Genomic DNA, 22197 nt, shown 5'->3' with positions numbered 1-22197 from the left:
AATCACTTTTGTCAAGAAATCTTGGTACAAGGGAAGGAAAAAAAAGTTGGCAAGAAATCTGACACTTGAAAATGAAATGTTTTACATAGTCTTCTAATGCAACACACACTCCAAACCTTGGTTCATGTACAGTTAAATAATTTTGTTCATACCTCAGCTTTGCTCTTACTTGCATTACAGCCTTCAATGCAATCAGGTTGTCGTAGATAATATAATTTCAGGAAAACATAGGATTGGTAAAAATTTATGTAACTTGAATTATCTCAATTTCCGTTGAAAAGCATGCATAGTTGTCATTTAACAGCCAAGGCTTACTGGGGTCAAATGTAATAAACCAGCAGTGACAGTTCACATAATTTTAAAGGATGCTGATAAATGGCCGTCAATTGGTTTGGCTACTGAATACAAAATGACCCATGTCAGAAATGACAGACCAAAATCATGGAAAGAAAATATCAACTATTCAAAAACAAGCAAGTTTAAATATGTATATATCTGTTTTTAAGAAACGATATGGAAAATATAACAAAGCAGCAGCAAATGCATATGGTCAAGCAATAGTTTTCTTACGCAAAACTTCCTCCGATAATGGCCAATCCTAAAGCTTAAAATAGCCCTAAGTGGGATATTTTGAAATAGTGTTAACATTACTAAAGCCGACATATTTTCTTGACTTCCAGATACTTTTCATTCCACATCATTGGATTGTGCCAGGTGCCATTCTGGAAGCCATACTGAAATGTTTCTTGACCAGAATCATTAATGCACCCCTGCCCCCATAGCAAACATCCAGACCGGCATATACCTGTGACTTCTTGCTAACACATTATCCAGTTCGGTCAATAGCTATGAAAAGGGATGAGGTGGCTGGGAGTGAGGATTCATCACATTGCACCGACACCTTGGGCTCAATTTTAAACTTAAATTGCAAGTGCGTGGGGGCAGGCTGCGAAAATTGCAAAAATGCAGAGCAGGTTCGGAAGCCGGCTCCAACCTGCCGACTTCTAAGTTTCCCACAGACGCACCTGTGCGCGCAATTAAAGTTGATTTTTTAAACTTACCTGGGCGGCTTTCCTGCAGCTTCTGATTCACGCCTGGAAGGGCCGGATCAGGCAAAAATAAACTAAACATAAAACCATTGCAAAGTTAAAACATAAAATCAACCTACCTTTCCACCCTGCTCCAATGTCCGATGTCTCCGACCTCCCGATCTCCTCCCACCCCCAGATGTCTCCAACCTCCCGCCCTCAGAGAATCATAGAAAATAGGAGCAAGAGTAGGCCATTCGGCCCTTCGGGCCTGCTCCGCCATTCAAAATCATGGCTGATCGTCTAATTCAGTACCCCGTTCCCGCTTTTTCCCCATATCCCTTGATCCCTTTAGCATTAAGAAATATATCGATCTCCTTCTTGAATACATCTAATGACTTGGCCTCCACTGCATTCTGTAGTAGAGAATTCCACAGGTTCACCACCCTCAGTGAAGAAATTTCTCCTCATCTCGGTTCTAAATGGCATACCCCGTATCCTGAGACTGTGACCCCTGGTTCTGGACTCCCCAGTCATCGGGAACATCCTCCCTGCATCTAGTATGTCTAGTCCTGTTAGAATTTTATATGTTTCGATGAGATCACCTCTCATTCTTCTAAACTCTAGTGAATATAGGCCAAGTCAATCCAATCTCTCCTCATACGTCTGTCCTGCCATCCCTGGAATCAGTCTGGTAAACCTTCGTTGCACTCCCTCCATGGGAGCGGGCAGGAAAGTGGACATGAATTTAGATTTGAGGTTAGGATCAGATCAGCCATGATCTTATTAAATGGCGGAGCAGGCTCGAAGGGCCGACTGGCCTACTCCTGCTCCTATTTCTTATGTTCTTACAAGGACATCCTTCCTCAGATAAGGAGACCAAAACTCCACACAATACTCCAGATGTGGTCTCACCAAGGCCCTGTGTAACTGCAGTAAGATATCCCTGCTCCTGTACTCAAATCCTCTTGCAATGAAGGCCAACATACCATTCGCCTTCCTAACTGCTTGCTGCACCTGAATGCTCGCTTTCAGCGACTGGTGTACAAGGACACCCCAGGTCTCATTGCACCTCCCCTTTTCCCAATCTATCACCATTCACATAATAATCTGCCTTTCTCTTTTTACAACCAAAGTGGATAACCTCACATTTATCCACATTATACTGCATCTGCCATGTTCTTGCCCACTCACCCAACTTGTCGAAATCACATTGGAGCCTCTTTGCATCCTCTTCACAGCTCACATTCCACCCCAGCTTTGTGCCGTCTGCAAACTTGGAAATGTTACATTCAGTTCCCTCATCCAAATCATTGATATATATTGTGAATAGCTGGGGCCAAGCACTGATCCCTGCGGTACCCCACTAGGCACTGCCTGCCACCCAGAAAAAGACCTGTTTATTCCTACTCTCGGTTTCCTGTCTATCAACCAATTCTCAATCCATGCCAGTATATTCCCCCCAATCCCATGTGCTTTAATTTTGCACACTAACCTCTTGTGTGGGACCTTATCAAAAGCCTTCTGAAAATCCAAATACACCACATCCACTGGTTCTCCCCCATCTATTCTACTAGTTACATCCTCAAAAAACGCCAGTAGATTTGTTAAGCATGATTTCCCTTTCATAAACCCATGCTGACTTTGTCCAATCCAGTTAATGCCTTCCAAGTGTCCTGTTATCACATCTTTTATAATAGACTAGCATTTTCCCCACTACTGATGTTAGGCTAACTGGTCTGTAATTCCCTGTTTTTTCTCTCCCTCCTTTTTTAAATAGTGGGGTTAAATTTGCCACCCTCCAATCTGTAGGAACTGTTCCAGAGTCTATAGAATTTTGGAAGATGATCACCAATGCATCCATTATTTCCAGGGCCACTTCCTTTAGTACTCTGGGATATAGATTATCAGGCCCTGGGGATTTGTCAGCCTTTAACCCATTAATTTCCCTAGCACTATTGTTTTTTTACAAATACTGGTTTCCTGGGGGGGTGTGGAGGAGGAGGAGGAGGAGATCCTCCCGCCCCCGGATGTCCCCCCCAAACCCGATCTCCCGTTCTCTCTCCCCCCTCTGGATCTCCCACTTTCTCCCCCCACCCCCCCCCAAATCGCCCCTCCCCCCCCGAATCTCCCATTCTCCCCTCCCCACCCCTGGTCTTCTGTTCCAGCATCAGATGACATCTCGCTCCCCACCCCATCCCCACTCAGCGTTGCAGCTCCTGTTGGCAGCCAGCCTGTCAATCAGGGGCTGCCGAGAGCGAAACCCGGAAAGAACTTTCATCACTATCAATTACATCACGATCGCGTCGGAAGCGGTAAGTATCTTTTTTTAAATTCGGGTTTGCCACGCACAACTCCACCCCCCCCACCTCGCTGCCTACCCGACACCATTTTAAAAATTGAGCCCCTTATCTCTGATGATATTATCAACGTTCTGGGTGATGGAGTAATTGATGTTGATAGGAAAAAAAAACTCTATGGCGGAGGAGTTAAAGTAATGGATTATTACTACACAGCAAAATCACATTTTAAAAATTTTACTTTAACTAAGGTTTGAGATAACGTCATTTGTATGTGAAGCTATGTATGGAGTCAGAAGAGGGAAAATACCGTCCGTAAAACAATGAGACACTGCATTTTGTAAGCCTATGGAGAAACACTGAATCTTACAGATCAAGATTATGTCGATACTGGCAAAAATTGCACAGAGAAATTAAAAAAGGTAGAGTACGCCAACACTGATGGGTTACAAGCGAGTGTTAAACTTTGCAAATTGTATTTTGAGATTTTAGTTGGGTTCTAAAAGGAGCTTTAAGCATTATTTTAAACATGGCCTGATATTTGAGATTACTGTAATTTCTTCAAAACCTAGCAGACCTCCATTTGTATGACCCTCCTAGCAATTTATTCCAATCTGCACCATCACCTAGAATTAAGATTACGGAGAGGTTGCATGCCAACAAACAAGGACAGCAATAGATTTTTCAGAAAAGCAAATGAGGGAATAAACTATTCTGTACTTTAGATTAATGCTTTAATTATACAGTAACAATAGGATGAAAGTTTCCAGACAGTCAGCAGAGGGATTAACACACAAAACCTATGGCAGCTTCGAAGCTGACTGGAATGTTTTCTAAATTCCTAAATATTAGGAAGTTTATTTTAGGATAATGTTTAAATCAGCAGATTCAGTAACAGATGTGTTTCTTTCCAAGCAAAGGGCACAGAACAATGTGCATCTTTCCACTATCTTGCTCAAATGCAGTCATCTGACATGACAGACATAGAAAGCATGACATTTGAAATGCTGAAGAGAGAAAAGCACAACACAAAAAAAATTAAAACTGTACAACTTGCCCTGTCCCTTCTTAATCGAACTGCTTTATTATTCACAATTGAAGAAATAGTTTCAGGTTCCCACTGCCCATAGAAGAAATGGAGATTGAGTACTCTTATGTTGTAGTAAAGATGCTAAATTGCCATGGCTAACTGCTGATTCAATAGAAAAATCTCAACGATGCTTCAACTGTTTCACAGACTGGCTTGGATTTCACAAGGGAAATACGCACTTTTAATTTTTTTTAATGATTAAATTTAAATTTTCATGCATCTCCATTCCTAGAGAGTATTGTTTTCTTGAAATGCATTTTATATTTTCAGAATCAAATTCAGAGTTCTTCCACTCTGTTGATATCAGCTGGAATGACAAGATGCAAACATAATTGCATCAGACGCTGCACTATACCATAGAATGTGAAATGGAATCAGGCGATAGGAGCGGACTGTAAAGAGAAGTAATTCAAACCATATAGTACTGACAACTGTGTGTCACGTTATTTTACAATGTGAAATTTAAATACACACTTCCAAGCAGCATAATACTCATGAAAATCTGATGACCAACTACCTTTTGGGATGATGTACAATTATTTATGGAAACCTTTTATGAAGGGGTAGTTTTTCTTTTTTGTAAGAACAAATTTTACAGTTGCTTATTACTCTAAAGAGCCAAGTACAGCAGAAGTGAGGCATAGTTGGTGCTTCCTCTCCCCTGCCAACCCACACCTTTTACTTCCAATTTTAGACTTTGTAATTCCTATAAGTTCGAAGCTGGAATATCTTATACTGTTTAATTTTGTAGTTTGAATACAATTTGTAGAAAGTCTAGGCCAGACAACAAATTTTTCTTTTGAAAGTTAAGAGAAAGCATCCACTATTTTTGCACTCATGAAAAATGTGACTACATGTATAACTGGTAAAATAAAAACATAACTTTTTTTTGAAGTCTTCATATAATACACTTATACAAGTTGAAAACTGACCTCCATTTTTAAAAAAAAAACTTACATGCACACAGAATTTAACTGATTGTCAACAAGTAAAGTACTACAGGCACAAAATTTATGATCTAAAAACAAGATGCGCAGATTATGTGAAGTAACCCATTTAACATGAACCCATGTTTGCAAATGCCACTTGAACCCCAAGATTAGAGTACAGCACTTTCTGGGATCTTATTTTAGACATTTTTTCCCAACTGGAAATATCAGTTTGTTACTACTGTCACAAGTGTTTAATACTCTTAGTACAGCAATAGCTACATTATACAACATTAACTTTCTTTAGGATAATACTTCTGCAGTAATACTAGGAAGCCAGGCCACAGATAAATTCTATACATACTATATCATAACATACATTTAAGATCAGGCTACTTTGGTTTATTAACAGTAACTGATGGAATGCACAATTCTGAAGCTGAAAATTCAATCTAAAATGAACTGCAGCTAAATTATTGTATCAGACATGAATCTATATTTATCATAGTACAGCATGTCAGAACAGCAGTTTCTGCACTCATTAAACAAAACTTGGTCCAGTGCCAGTTTATATTGTGGTCTATCTGCAGAATAAGTCACTCTCTGCACAGCCTGACTTAAAATAGTGCAATTTGACCACTAGGAAAAGTTTAAGCAGCGTGCAACAGCAAGTTTTCTAAACAAAAATTGTGCCTTTTTTATATTACTAACAAACTAATAAAAATCAAGAATACAATTTGGCACCAAAGGCACAAAGAAAACAAAGAAACTGATCTTTCACCTACCTCAGATCCATTTGCAATCAGTGGTAGTACAGTACAAAGACCCCGCTGTGATATATTCCAACTCCTGGAAGCAGGACCATTTCCCAAGTGCACACTCAAATGTATTAACCTCATTGCTGCCAACTATAGAACAACAAATTGTGAGGCTAAATAGATACTAAATCAAAAAAGGACAAAAGCCTTCTATTGGTATATGCAAACTATATACTTATTAAAAAACACACAAGATATGCTTCATCCCTAATTTAAGATTTTAACTTTGCTTATGAATATTGTTCCAATATGTACAAAGACAGACTAAGTTTACACTTCAAAAAAGAATAAGAAAACTTTGCAGTGTCAGGTGGCACAGAAGTCTTCAGATTTTAAAAAGGGAACATATTTCTCAAGAGAAACTCAAAACACATCTCCCTGCAGGACCTATGGGACCACTACTTTGTATGCTTTCCCACTGCTACTGGTTTGGGATTCTGAATAAAGTGTACTCAGGATTATAGTCATACAAATGCCCCCAAGTGTCCAACAGAGAAAAACAAATTATTTTTCAATAAAAAAAAAATCAGGCACCAGCAAGATGCAGCCAATATGAAAGGCAAATTTATGGATCTCTCTCTTTGGTTCAGTGAGTAAATGCATTGCATGGCATGGTGCTGAGCCATACAGACCAGGGAAGTTCTTGGTTTGATGCGTGGTATATGCTGTATCCCTACCTGGAGGCAATGACACTGCAAATGATCTCATTTCCCTAGGCTAAAAGGATAAATAGTTCATCAGCATTCCAGCAACTGATAGCTATACTCCGACACTAGCTAATGGATGGACTAAACTGATTGGGAAGGACAGATGTTCACTCCTATTTTTCAGCCTTGATGGTGTTTGCACTATGGTCCTAGGTCCACATCTAGTTTTCTCAACGAAACAAGAAATGTACCAATATCACTTTAGAAACGCCATGGAATTTTCAGATGAAAAAAAGGTTTTAAATTTTAATCCCCTTGGTAGCAAACTTAGTAACAGAGTACTCAAATTCCTAAAAAATTCACAATACATCATTGTTGGAATTCAAAGAAAAGCAGAGGCATATGCACAAAGGAACAGGAGTAGGCCACTCAGCCCCTCAAGCCTATTCCACCATTCAATCAGATCATGGCTGATCTGTATCTCAACTCATTTACCCGCCTGTAGCTTTTTGTTATCACTAAACCATACTAGATCATATGGTTTAACTTAAATTCAATGTTTTTGCACAATTTTCATTTAACAGTTGTAAGTGAACTCAAACATTTAGTAGCTAAAAACTGCAGTGTGATCATTAGCTTATGTGTCTCCTTCCCCAGAAAATGAACACCATGCATTTCCTGTTTCTACAACATTAAATTGATGGAAGGATACAGTTTTATCATAAAGTCAGTACACATCTTGCAGATTTAGCTGTTAAAATTCTTTTATCATTATGAGTATATTGTATAACTGAATCTTTACCATAGCAGTTTCTGAAAACACTAGAATTGCTGTAGATACCAGTATGAACAAACAAGATTTACAGTGTTAGTTATACTCTCAAACAACATTCAAAATTGTCACCATCACAAGTGTACATACTTATACTTGGGAAATGTGAAGGACAGGGGTACTGGAAGAAAAGGAAGAGGTTGGATAATGACTTAGGAAGAGTTATCTGCCTTACTTCGAAAAAGGCCTGCTCTCTCCCCATGTCTGTGTTTTAAGCATTCACATTACAGTTATTTAGGAATCAGATGTGACTGTTTCTTACCCTTTTTTGTTCCCCCCAGACAGGAAAAAAATTGAAGATAAAAAAATCTCTTGTGAAGTGAGTTACCAAACAAAACTGTCACAAACTGCAATGAAATTTTGATGACTCAATCTTATAATTTGAAAGCACGGGCAACCTTATATATGTTCCCTGGGCTCTAGTTTCCTCAAGGTAGCTTTCCTATCTTGGAAAGGAAGCATTGCTCAATTAGGACCAGTGGTGATATTGATGGCTGTTGCTATAGCCCAGTCAAAATATTGGCAACCTGCAAACCTCAATTTGCAAACATTTTTGCTCCATGGCTTCTGGAAAGTTGAAATTGTGCAGGGACCAATAGCTGACAAAAGTATAATTGTGTGCAAGACACCTTGAAGATGGTGGACATCATCAGCCTAGAATCTGCAGATATCACAGATATCTTGAACTTGTCCTGAACAACACAGCATTCTGCTCGAGTGGCTGTGATGCTGTCCGGTTGCTGCAATTATCCAATAAATTTGGAAATCGGAATGAAAATTGATGCATTAGAAAAACTGTTCAGGATTTCTTAATTTGATTGTTACTGCTAGCTGCGGCATATGATGGTGAGATGCAATAGAGACAGAGCCATATAGAATGTAAAGAAAGTTGAGATTTTCACTTTGTTTGCGGAGGGAGTAAGAGCGCGAGTAAGCAAAATTATCTACACTTGTGAAAGGTACAAAAGCTATAAATTGAACATAAACAATTTCCAGTTTGACTGAGTGCACTTCGCTGCACATCACCATGTCTTATCACACACATGATGTGGAGATGCCGGTGATGGACTGGGGTTGACAATTGTAAACAATTTTACAACACCAAGTTATAGTCCAGCAATTTTATTTTAAATTCACAAGCTTTCGGAGGCTACCTCCTTCCTCAGGTGAACGATGTGGACATCGTTCACCTGAGGAAGGAGGTAGCCTCCGAAAGCTTGTGAATTTAAAATAAAATTGCTGGACTATAACTTGGTGTTGTAAAATTGTTTACAATTGTCACACACACACACCTTTTAAAGCTTTGTTAAAACGTCTTACCCAACAAATATTAAAAACCTAGCTAACTAGCCCACGCAACTACATTTTCAAAGCCAATACCCAGTTCTCTTCGCCACCTCTCAGACGCCCACCGCTTCCCCTTCCTTTGCTACCATCTGCAGCCACTCGTTTCCCCTGCTTGCAAGGTCCTGTATTCTTCAGGCCAACCATCTGCTTCGCTTCACTGCCTCCAATTGGTCCATCTTTTCAATGATTCTTTCACCACACACCACAAAACTTCCCACTCTAACTTTTTGTTGCCCTACACTACCTCTCCTATTTGTTTCAGGTTCAAAGCTTCCCCTTTCCACTCCATCCACACTATTCCTGCTTTTCCTTCAAATGGCATCTCCCACCCTCCTGAACCATCACTCTTCTACTCATCACCACTCCCACTTTTTGTCACCGCCTCCCACTTCACAAGCTCACCAGGCTACCAATTCCTGTATACTAAAAATCCATTAAAACCACCTCCTAAACATTCCACTGACCACCCAAACCAAAACACTGCTCCAGACTCCAACAAAGGATCACCAACCACTCCCACTCCTCAGAAAAAACTACTTCACTCCCAACTTTTTCGTTCATCTGCAGTCTTCTCAAACTTATTGAGAGCATCATTATAGACATTTGATAAGTATTAATGAAACTTTGCAACCTGTTCAACCCGCACCAGCCCACCAATTGATGGACAAAAATAGAAATGTGTGTTATAGTTTCAAGTAGTTAAAAAAGTAGGGTTAATAGAGAGTATTTTCTCGTAGCTGAACACAAAAACTAAAGGCAGGAAACAGCCAGAATGTGAAAAAGAATTTGCCATTTATTCTGCGATCAGTAAACATAAAGCTACTTTGATGGAGGGGACACCAAGTTTAAAATGTTAATGTATGCAGCTTGACAGAGGAGATGTGCATTCCTAGTTGCATGTGTGTGCAAAGATCAGTGTTGGGGAAATGCCAAAAGAAAACCATTGCAGACCATTATTACACTTTCTGCCAAGTTGTGAAGGTTGAACACTTTGTTAGCTAGATTTTATATTAAAAAAACATTTCTTTCGAAACAAAGTCTCTCAGGATAAATAACCCCTTTTTCCAGTCCTGTTGAATACTCGTTACTTACATAATTAAACTTGTAACATCTCATCCCAAAAGCTTGCATACTGTGTACCAAGGAAAAAGAAATTACATTCCAAAAAAAAACTTTTAAACGGCAGTTTTCTGAAAAGGGTATATTAGTCCCTTTGCGACTATTCCCCTGTTCATGTATTGTGCCATTTAGTAGTTTGCCCATGTCTTTTTCCTTCCAAAATAGTTTTTCACTTGTAAGCAACCCCAGAACAGAGGTTGTACCTGTATAAAGTAATCTAACTGTGCGTTAGTTTTCCATCTTTTGAAAGACAGGAGTAATGGTGAGCATCCCACGTATTCTCCAGTAAACAATTGACTGCGATCAGGATTTTTAAGACATGGGCTATGCTAACCCAATTATTCCAGACAATAATGGATCAGTTTTCAGTTCATTAAAGACTCTGCCTGCTATGGAAACTGCAACGTCATTTCTACAAGGAAAAAAAGTGTTGGGAAAATGCCTAAAATGTAACACCAACAATACCTCCAATTTTAGATACCTCCCAGGAGGATAATTTTCCTACAATTACAATATTTAAGTTTCTGTTTTCCAAACCCTGAGGGCTCCACCTGCACCAGCCACAGACTGAGAAGGTTTTCACTTGGCCTAAGGTATATTGGGTGATCTTAGCCTTGGTTGCAATAGGGATGGTGCAAACAATAGGGGTGGTACAAACTTGTCTCAATAGCCTTGGTTGGGAATCAGGGGGGAAAGAGAAAAGTCTAAGATTGCTACTCCTGAGAGCTATCGAAGCATGCTTGGTGGGACTAGACGTGCACATGTACAAGCAAAGACAGGACTGACACAGGTGTGATGCCTTTCAGTCAAGTAGCCTGCTTACTTTCACTTAAGGCTCATGTCAATATTGGCTACTTGGGTAGGGTATCACAGGGGACTCCGCAACAGTGGAACCACACTCAGAGGCAGGAGTAAAAAAGTGAACCAGATCAAAGATATTTTTGTCACTAGCCAAAACTTGTTCTAATTTGGAGCATTCATTTTAATACCTGCTTGGTGTCCAGGTAGACTTGACATTAGTTTATATTCACAAATAACTGGTCTTATTGTAATACATAATTTTTGCTGAAATGCAAATGAAAATATACAGATATCTGAAGTTTATGCTGCCTCACAATAATTGTCAAAATTCAAGAATTTAAACATTCAAAAAAAAATACAAATATTACACAAGAGGCAATTTTAACTCCTGGACAGGAAGCTGGCTGGACGAGTGGGCAAACTGCCCGGGAGTGGCAGGGGGAGGCCTGGCCTGGCCAATTTTAATGGTCAGACTTTATTACATCTGGCCACCCAGCTGCCTGCTCAAAGTAAGCAGAAAGAGGCAGTTGAAGATACAGCTTGCCAGCATTCAGATAAGTTACCGGGGTGGGGGGGGTGTGTGTGGAAGAGAAGTGGTGGGCAGGAAAGAAAGCCCAGAGTGGGGGCAGTAGATGCCCAGAGGAGGAAGAGTGCCCCTCCTAGCCCCACACAGGAAAGTTTAAAACAACTTAAAAGGGCCTCATTTTCTTTCCGGCCAGGTTTCACTGAGTAGCATTGGGCACCGTGCTCGATGGACAGTTAAAATGCCATTGGGATCCTATGCAAATCTTGACCTCAATTTGCATAACTGTATCAGGTGCAGTCCCATTCAGGTGGGTGCTCTGGTCACCTAAAAAGACATCAAGGCAGCACCTGACCAAATATGATACCAAGGAGCCCTAGCAAAACTGAGATCAGGGGTCAAGGGGAAACCCTCAGGTGGATGGCATTATACTTTGCACACAAGAAAATGGTCATGGTTATCGGAGGCCAATCATAGCCCCAGGTCATTGCTGAAAGATGGGGGGAGTGCTCTCATCCAACCATCTTCAGCTGCTTAAATCAAATACCTCCCTCCATCAGGAGTGGAGCTATCTGCTGTTGATTCCAAAAAGTGTTCATGTTCATTCACATCTCCAATGATGAAGTAGCTTATAGCAGGACCTGGACAACATTCAGGCTTGGGCTGGGAAGTGGCAGGTGGGCAATGACCAATTAACCCTGCTCTTCACCAACACCAATATCACAGAATTCCCCAGCATCAACATCTTGGGGGTCACCAATGACTAGAGGCTCAACTGGTCCAGGCATATCAACGCTGTAGCTTCAAGACCGGAGCTTAAACTGTGTACTCTGATGAGTGGCTTACCTCCTGACTCATCAAACCCTCCCCACTATGTACAGGACACAAGTCAGGAGTGCGAAGAAATATTCATTACTTTCTTAGACGACGACAGCCGCAACAATACAAGAAGTTTGACACCATTTAAATTGGCACCCTGCTGTTGGATTCAATATCTACCCCCTCCGTCACCAGGTGCACTGTGGCTGCAGCGTTACTCTCTACAGGACGTACGGTACCAACTCACCAAGCTTACTTCAACTTCAATGGCACCTCGCAGCCCCACAGCCTCCACCAAGGTGGACAAGAGCAGCAATATCATGAGATCATCTTTAAGTCTCTTCTCCTCTCTTCCCCCACCCCACCCTCAGTCACACACCATTACTTGGCCATTCCTGCGTTATTGCTGGCTCGAAATTATGCAATTCCCCATCTAATATCATTGTGGAGCACCATTACCACAAGAACTGCAGCAGTTCGAGGCTCACTGCCTCCTTCTCACAGCAACTAGGAATGGGTAACCTTGCCATTACTACCAACATCCAGAGAACAAATAAAGTTTCTCAACAATATTTTTGACATTTTACGAAAATGTTATTAAATAATGATGGTCAAGCAGTTAACTTGGCACTAACATAGCACAATGCGGTTAATAAAAATTTTAAAATCCAATTATAGAGCACATTTCCCCAACTAAAAGTTCTACCACAAGATGAACTAGAGTACTGTTTTCCCTCTTTACTCCAAAGGATGCAAAGACAATATTTATTTCTCACCATAAGCAATTGAAGAATTAATTTAAATATTGAGTAGCTGCAAAACACAGATTATCAGCATTAGTGACAGTTCTGTTGGTAGAATGGTGTCCCACCCAGGATATTAGATCAAGTTCAAACTTGTAAAATGGATTATGGAGCAAGACTCCTAAGCAGGCAGAGGGCAGGGGAGGGGTGGAAAATCTAATTTGGCCTTTAATAGAAAAGGAAACAAAAAGACTTGTTTTGCCCTTAAACAAAAATTCTCCCATTTCTTGACAAATGGCACATCCCATTTTTTTTTCTAAGCCTGAAAATTTATCGTGAGCCTTCCTCAATTGTAAATATTCAAAAATCTCAGACTTAAGAAATTGATGCTAATTAAAAGGATTGGTAGAAGATATCGAACGATAACTAGCCCTAACTACTATGGAATAAGGTTACATGCAATGTAGATTGCATAGAGCTAAAAACCAGTTAGAATAGGATTGCTGTTTAGCCAACAGATTGTTATAAATATGGGACAGTTAGCCACCTAAATTGGCTCATGGTAGATGGCAGAACACATCTCATTCCTAGTCTCACGAAACACATTTTCCTAAAAACTGGCATCTTTTTGATTCCTGTATGCAATCCAAAGCAATTCCAGGGAGCAAATGTCAAGCTGCAAATTAAGAAATTATATGGATAAGGAAAGGAAAAAAATATGTAGATATGTGGACCACACAAGAATAATAAATTTGATGTTGTAAAATTTAAAAAATTCATTAATGCAAGAAACTTGTGGATTGAGTTGAATTGTAATGCCAAATTTTAAAAGTGAAATTTTAAAAAAATGTTTAAGTAGTTTCTTTGGGTTTTTTCGAGGGGCAAGATCTTAACCATAATATAGCATGAAAAATCCTAACACTGCACTAATAGGTTGCTCATTCAGCATTCACAAAATGCTTTAAGTGAAAGGGAAGCTGCCCTCTGCAGCACTGAATATTAGGAACATGGGAATTGCTATTCAAAAAAAGACTAAGGTCCAACTAGTTTGCCATCCTCCATCCTGGTAATCCCAGAGTTAAATTACTCAATTAGAAATAGCATGACTGGGCATTAGCAGAATCTTGAGAGACAGTTTCCATGGAGAATGAGGAGAAAATACAGGAGTAGTTTAAATGAAAGTAATGGCTTGGATATCATTTATTCAAGCCATGTTTTGTAAATGTAGTCTAAAAACTCTCAGCAGCAACTGAAGCAAATTACATTTAAGGCAAGATTGGAATGTAAATAAACAGTGACACTAAATATATAAAAGCAGATACAAAAAGAGGCATGAAAAATTGCTGCACGAAGAGCACAGCTAAGGCCAATGTGCAAAGTGACAGAATAAAACAATTTTTGACATTACAATGCTGTAACAAGATGATGACAACTAGCTACTGTAATCCAATCATCCATCAAGAAGTTTGCTCAGTTTGCTGAATAAAAAAAAATTGTTGTGCAAGTGATATCAGATGAGGGGACACAACTCAGTATTATTTCAACTTTGGACATTACATCCTTAAAAAAAACCTTCAACCTAACTAATAGTCACAATAACAGATGTTTGAACAGTACACACAGCAAGTGTACCACTACTATAGAACAAATCTGATGCCAAGTAACTTGTATACCTTAAAAGTGGACTAATAGCATTACAAAATCCAGATATTTATTCAGAATATGCTTTCATTTTGCAATACCATTTTCTTTTTAGTTAAACCAGTAACATCTTATAACCATTCTACAGCAGAAGTTGCGTTATAAGTTTTCTCTTTTACAGGATGTCAGAGAAGGAAACATCAGTTTTTCTAGTAAAACTTCAGATTTGTTTGTATGCACATTCCCAAGGTTACAAGGCAAGGTGGACTATGTCATAATATTTAAGATTGTTGATTTTTGATTATTCAGATGCTTCTTACTCATACCAAAGACCACTTCTGTAAAGAGAGCTTGCTTACTCTACAAACCAAAGTGCATCTTTATTTTGCCAGATGTTGGGCAAACGATGAGCCCAGAGCTGGGGACAAGAAAGAGAACAGAAATCCTTGTACTGTATATGTCATCTGCCCCACTGGACTTCAAAACACTGGAATAAACATGATCAGACCATAGTTTAGGGTATGAACTACAGAACAGGTTTATCAAAATTAGATAAGCAGTAGCAATATCCAATAATTATAGGAAAATATAGAAAATAATAGAGCAATGCAATCTTTCACCATACTCCTAATACAGGACACAAGATGGTTTTCCTTAATCTTGGCTTTATGTGAATTTTTTTTTGCCTATTATGACAGATTCCTCCACATTTCTCTTGATGGCCTCAGAAGAACTAAGAGCATGTTTCTCAAGATATGCACCATTACCCGTTGAAGACTGACCAGGAATAAAGGAAATTAAAAATCTATCTTTCCCAATATAATAAAAGTTGCCAAACACACACATAACTAAAGAGACAGGGACTGTTTGCAGTTCCATGGACCAGCCCTTAAGAGAGTGTCAGCAATATCCATCTAAAGTGTCAGATCCAAATTCATTTATCACCTGACTGCAAAACACAATGAACCATATGCAGAACAAAGCAAGCCATTGTACCAAATAATGAAGTACATCTATTCCTAAGAATTTTGCAAACAATGAATTTGAATGGGAAGAATGTTGTGCCTATGCAATAGAATACAAAAACCATGAATCTTATCTGCAGCCGTTTCAAGCTAAATACTAACTGTGGCACTTTAAACTGACTTGCAGTCTCCTATGTATAATTAAAATATATATAAATATGATTAGAATTGTGGCCAAATATTCTCACAGGGGGTTGAGATTATAGAAATAATAAGACTGATTGAAAAAAATTAGTCAGGGAGGTACAGGAGGTACAGAACAATGCCTGGTGATTACTGCCCGTCACCAGGCATTGTTCTGTGATTTATAAATGCGAAGGATTCGAAGATTTCATTTCCACAACAGTCACCTGAGGAAGGAGGAAGCCTCTGAAAGCTTGTGAAATTTAAAATAAATTTGTTGGACTATAACTTGGTGTTGTAAAATTGTTTACAATTGTCAACCCCAGTCCATCACCAGCATCTCCACATCATGGCTAACCAATCATAAGCTTTGCTACTATAAAGTAAAATATTACTACGCAGAACACTAACTGTCTTAAAGCATTTGATAGACCTACTGTACAGAAAACTCATCTGGACTTTACAAAACAATCCCAAGCTTTTCTAGTTTAATTGCAATTCAAAAGCTTTCCAAAATTCAAATTAAATGGAATGGCATCTATCTATTGGATAAAACCCACTCCATCTGAAGACTGAAATTTGTATAACATGAGTAACATGGACATAGGTCAATTAGGAGATCCTAAGAAAGGAAATATAAAAACTGTACATAGTATCATTGTATAATACAGCAGAGGAGGCGGCCATTCAGCCCATCATGCCTGTGCTGGCTCTTTGAAAGAGCTATCCAATTAGTCCTATTCCCTTGCTCTTTCCCTATTCATCATATTAATTTTTACTCTTATCATAAAGTTTTTGAAGTGCATCAAGCCTGATTTTAAAAAAAGTTGGTTCAAAGCATTTTCTTCATTCTGGAATAGAATTTGCAAGGGGGCTCCCCAATCTCCCGCCGTAACTTGGGAGTAAGATCGGCAGAAACCCAAGAAGTGGCGCTGATGTTACAGCTAAGAATTAGGAAAACCCATGCAGAAATTAATGGCGCAGACTTGATTCATTTGGAAAATTGTTCATGTTGAAAAAGGATTTTTATTTGGATAATTCTAGCAAAGTATGTCTTGAAAGACACAAAAGTATCCCATGTACTAATGACTGATGCAACTAATTCAACAAGCAAGGTAGAAGCATAACACAGGAGAACAAGAAGTTTCCCCCCAAAATTGAGCTTTAACAGCAGCTGAAAGGGCAACTATCAAAGATAATATCCTGTGCAGCTGTTAGATTCATGAGGCTGCCATAGAACAGGAAGAATGAGTTAACCTGCCCTTTGGGCTCCCTATGAACAAGTTAGTTAATATAAAATGCACTCAACAATCTACTAAGCTTCCTTCTGTTCAACCATGGGCTTACTACGGCTCTTTACACCACAGGAATCAAACAGCTGTTGGGACTCAAATCTGTTCCACACATTTTAATAACATGGCTTAGAGTGTCTACATAATAAACATTCTGGCTGATTGGAGGACAAAAACTGTACACAGTAGATTCGTACCAAAAATGCCAAATAAAGTCCATCCACAGTGACAGCAGGAAATTTATCGACTCTTGTGGGCTGAAATTAAAGTTACCAATAAAGACATGTTCCATAAAAGAAATTTAAAATTGCATGTTCCATGGTGGAAAACAAATTTTGGGCAAATGAAGGCCTATTTGGGTACAATTTCAATACAGCCTGGATGAACTGGAATATCAATAGGTGATCATAGAAAATAGGAGGAGGAGTAGGCCGTTTGACCCTTCGAGCCTGCTCTGCCATTCAATATGATCATGGCTGATCCTCTATCTCAATACCATATTCCCGCTCTCTCCCCATACCCCTTGATACCTTTTGTGTCGAGAAATCTATTTAGCTCCTTCTTAAATATATTCAGTGACTTGGTCTCCACAGCCTTTTGTGGTAGAGAATTCCACAGGTTCACCACCTTCTGAATGAAGACATTTCTCCTCATCTCAGTCCTAAATGTCCTACCCCTCGTTATGGACCCTCCAACCAGGGGAAATATCCTCCCTGCATCCAGTCTGTCTAGCCATGTCAGAATTTTATATGTTTCAATGAGATCCCCTCTCATTCTTCTAAACTCAAGTGAATACAGGCCGAGTCGACCCAATCTCTCCTCATACGACAGTCCTGCCATCCCAGGAATCAGTCTGGTGAACCTTCGCTGCACTCCCTCTATGGCAAATATATCCTTTCTTAGGTAAGGAGAACAAAACTGCATACAATACTCCAGGATGTGGTCTCACTAAGGCCCTGTATAACTGCAGTAAGACATCCTTGCTCCTGTACTTGAATCCTCTTGCAATGAAGGCCAACATACCATTTGCCTTCCTAACTGCTTGCTGCACCTGCATGTTTGCTTTCAGTGACTGGTGTATAAGGACATCCAGGTCCCTGTGTACATCAACATTCCCCAATCTATCACCATTTAAATAATACTCTGCCTTTCTGTTTTTCCTTCCGAAGTGGATAACTTCACATTTATCCACATTATACTGCATCTGCCATGTATTTGCCCACTCACTCAACTTGTCTAAATTGCCTTGAAGCCTCTTTGCATCCTCCTCACAACTCACGATCCCACCTAGTTTTGAGTTGTCAGCAAACTTGGAAATATTACATTTGGTTCCCTCATCCAAATCATTGACAGTGAATAACTGGGGCCCAAGCACCGATCCCTGCAGTACCCCATTTATTCCTACTCTGTTTCCTGTCTGTTAACCAATTTTCAATCACCTAACAAACCAATACCAGAGTGTCATGGAAAGCTGCTACGACTGCAATATGGACTCAAATTAAACTGGACTTAAATAATTTCAAATGCAAGAAAGGCTTAAGCACATCTGTAGAATATTGCCAGACGTACATCAAAATGTGAAAGTTTAACCAGCTACATGGAACCTATATCACAAACTTCAGTCCTTGATGTTGTATGCCCTGCACACAAGTTTCCATCACAAAAACTAAATGAAACTGCTGCACCCTGGATTCATATACCCTAATTGTTGTGTATATTTTCCATCAGTGAAATACTTTTTCAGATTCTTCCCCTTCAAAAAAAGACATCACTATCTTCCTTCATAAATCACTGCCATCTACCATAGTAACATAAAATAAAGTTGTATTACCACTACAACTGTACAAAGGTATGATCCCACAATCTCCTGAATACTAATCTCACCTGCACTGCCACAGGAAAGCAAAGATGAAGCCCGGTAGCTCCCAACAGATAGCTAGTACACTCACCAGGTCACATGCCTTTTGGCAGCCAGCTCAAAAGTGGCATTACCCAAGGCACGGGAGCTGGTTGCTACACACTCTTTTGGCTGCAAGTGCACTTGTATGTGTATATGTATATATAATTTATACACATACACAAGATACACACCATGCTGCTTTCTACTGACCAGAAGCAATAAGTTTACAAGCACCTGCCAATCTGCATATTTCCCTCACCAACAGCAATAAACCCCAGGAAATCCTATTTAAAGTCACGTTAAACAGAGCTGCAGAATACATTTGTGAATTACATGGTACAATGCTCCTGTTATTATAAAACATCAAAATCACTGCGAGCAATATCACAGGGGATTTACTAATACGTAATAAAAACAAATGCTGGCCCTGATGTACACCACTGTACTATTCATTGCAGCTCCAGTATCTTTATTCTAATCTTTAGGGTTCACAGAGAGAAGAAATTATTTCCCACAGGCAAGGTCAAATCACAATGAACAATTTGACTGGCTCAAAATTTTCAGTGGGGAAGGGAAACCATGAGACTAGTTGGTCTCTCGTGATTTTTTGCTGCACAACACTTTCATAGTTGGAATAACAACCTAATTGAGGCAGTCGAAAGTTTTGCTGCCAAAGATACAGTATGTAGTATGGGAATACTTAGTGTATTGTCCAGTAGGGAAGCTGCAAAACCATTGCACCAAATTATAAACGTATTCACATTTCACTCGTCAATGTCGGCTTTTGACGTTGTGCTTTAATGTAGTAAATTTGTTCTCTGTTACTAATAGTTTTGGTCACTGGTTATTTGGCGGCACATTTTAAATAAAACACACAAGCTAGAAAGCACCAAGCCAAACCTGCAATTTAACAAAATTCAACTCTGTGGATTCACATTAAAAAAATTGTCTGATATAAATAGGACACATTATATTAATCTATAATTTTTCCATCAGAGAAAAATCTGGCTTTAGTTTATTAGTGACTTTATTCAGGCTAATGCTACTAGAATGAGGGTTTATCAACTATAGTGTCTAAAAAAAAGCTAAATTTAAAAAAAATTGCTTACTTTGGCATCTCCAATAAAACTCAAAATTAAAGTTAAAAATCTTCATGAAAAGGACTTTCCCCCCAAACAGCAAATTCTGTCTAATGCGACAGAAGTGATGTCTTAAAATTACTCAGCGCCATTCAGGCAAATTGTTACTGACATTTGGCATTGCTGCTCATCCAAGCCTGTGGTCACCATTTCAGGCAGTTTTACAGAATGGATTTTGTTAACACAGAACAGAAGACAAAAAAAAGTGGTTAGGTAATACATGACCTCTAAATGGTTGTGTTTTGCTCACCCATCAAGACTAATTATCAAGACTAATTATCCACACAAGCAAAAGTATTACAGTTTGAGTGACCAGAAGGAATATCTGCCTGCTCCAAGCAGTTTGTAATGTTTAATGCACATGTCTACCAAAATAAATTCACAATTTAAAAAGACACACTACAAGAAATATTAGAAAAATTCAAAAATGAGTAAAGGCAACTCAGCCTATCTAGCCGTGATTAAATCACATTTAAACCAGGCTATTATTTACCTTCTGCCTTGATACCAAACCTCTATTCAAATACCTTTTTTTGTCGTCAAGTGTGACAGGGGTACCAGAAACAGTGAAACCAAACTAACAGTTCTACAGTATCTCAAATTTAAATTGTGGATTTGTTCCGACGAACAATAGATAGTAAAAATTAAGGAAAAGGCTACATTAGAAGTAGGCCACTAGAAAAGTCAATGTCAACACAGCAGTTGTCTTGAACACCTAGGGATGTAGAATCTGCACGTACTTAACAATCTAGTAATGTACCACACACACTAGAATCTAGGGTTTAACCCTTAGTTTCACAGAATTAACACATCTTAGCTGGACACTACTATTGGCTCCAATGCCCTGGGCTAAAGAAAGCAGGAGGGGGGGTGGGGGGGAAGGGTAGAAACTGGACAAAGCCCCCACTGCTAATCTCTACCCAGTAACCTCTGAACACTGCAAGTGCGGATGCCTGATCAGGATAGTATTGGGCTTAACTGTGATGCTCCCATGGACAAAGCAGCCCACTAATATTCACCTGCTATCTTCCCATGTGAAGAATTCTTGGTATGACATAAACTGGACAACCGTTAAGTTTCTTATGGAACTATGTCCAATCACAAGTTGCCACATTTAAAAATCATAATGGGCTGAACAAGATTTCCTTTCTCCTCCTGCCTCCCATTCTAGTCCTTGACAATGACTCTTAAATGAGACTTTTGCCAAACTAGCGCACTCAACCTCTTGCACAGTTTACTGTGATGAGAATCTATCAAAAGAGAAATTTCCTTAAGTAAAGGGAGTGAAGTTTGCATCATTCATTGGCAACGTGCAGCGGTTGTTATTGCCAACATGAGGTTTACACATTTCATGGTACTGTAACAATTAATTAGAACAAACCATTTTCAGGCACCATGGCTGAAAAGCAAGACAGCACAATGCCATGTTGTGTATGCAGTAGGTGGGGGCTCTCTCTCACATCCAAGCAGCCTGATAAAGACGGGGGCCTAGGAGTCAGGCTCCTTCCTGACTCAGTCAGGGAGTGGTGCACAGTGCAGAAAAACAAGATAAAGGAATTAAAATATATACACATGTTGAATAGTGACTGAAATAAATGTTTGCACAAAAAGTTTGTATGGTTATTATTCAAGTGTAGGCAATGAGGGCATCATTTGTTGCATTCCAGTTACCACCTTCTACCACAGCAATGATTGGACACACCTACTGAAAACTTCAGTTTAAGCAAATGAGAACCTTCAAACTGGTACTCAGCCCTGAGGGCCACAATACCACTTTACATTGACGCACATTGGAGGTCTTAAAGTCAAATTCATTTAAAGATAATTGGAGGGAGTAGTTGTTCAAAACCATTGCTAGTTGATATAACTAGTATGGAAGAACATAAACAGTTACAAAACTGGAGTGTGCTGCTGGGTAACTCACAACTAAGTGTCTAAAACTCACTTCATGTTTGGACTCCTTTAACCTGCTGAGCACCCAAATTTGGAGAAAACACTTACGTGGGAATTGAATAATCTTTTACCAGAGGTATATCTGCCATTTACTTGCATGACATTCTTAATAAAACTAAAATAAGTTT

At 39.3% G+C, this 22197-nt stretch overlaps 1 protein-coding gene across 4 annotated transcripts in view; it reads right to left on the bottom strand.

The window, feature by feature from the left end:
- suco (SUN domain containing ossification factor) overlaps positions 1-22197 on the bottom strand; it is a 95817-nt gene that overhangs the window by 60897 nt on the left and 12723 nt on the right. The window lies entirely within an intron of this gene.

The sequence above is a fragment of the Heptranchias perlo genome, chromosome 9, assembly GCF_035084215.1.
Source record: "Heptranchias perlo isolate sHepPer1 chromosome 9, sHepPer1.hap1, whole genome shotgun sequence".
In the NCBI taxonomy this organism is placed as follows: Eukaryota; Metazoa; Chordata; class Chondrichthyes; order Hexanchiformes; family Hexanchidae; genus Heptranchias; species Heptranchias perlo.
This window is presented reverse-complemented; position numbering and strand designations above follow the sequence as displayed.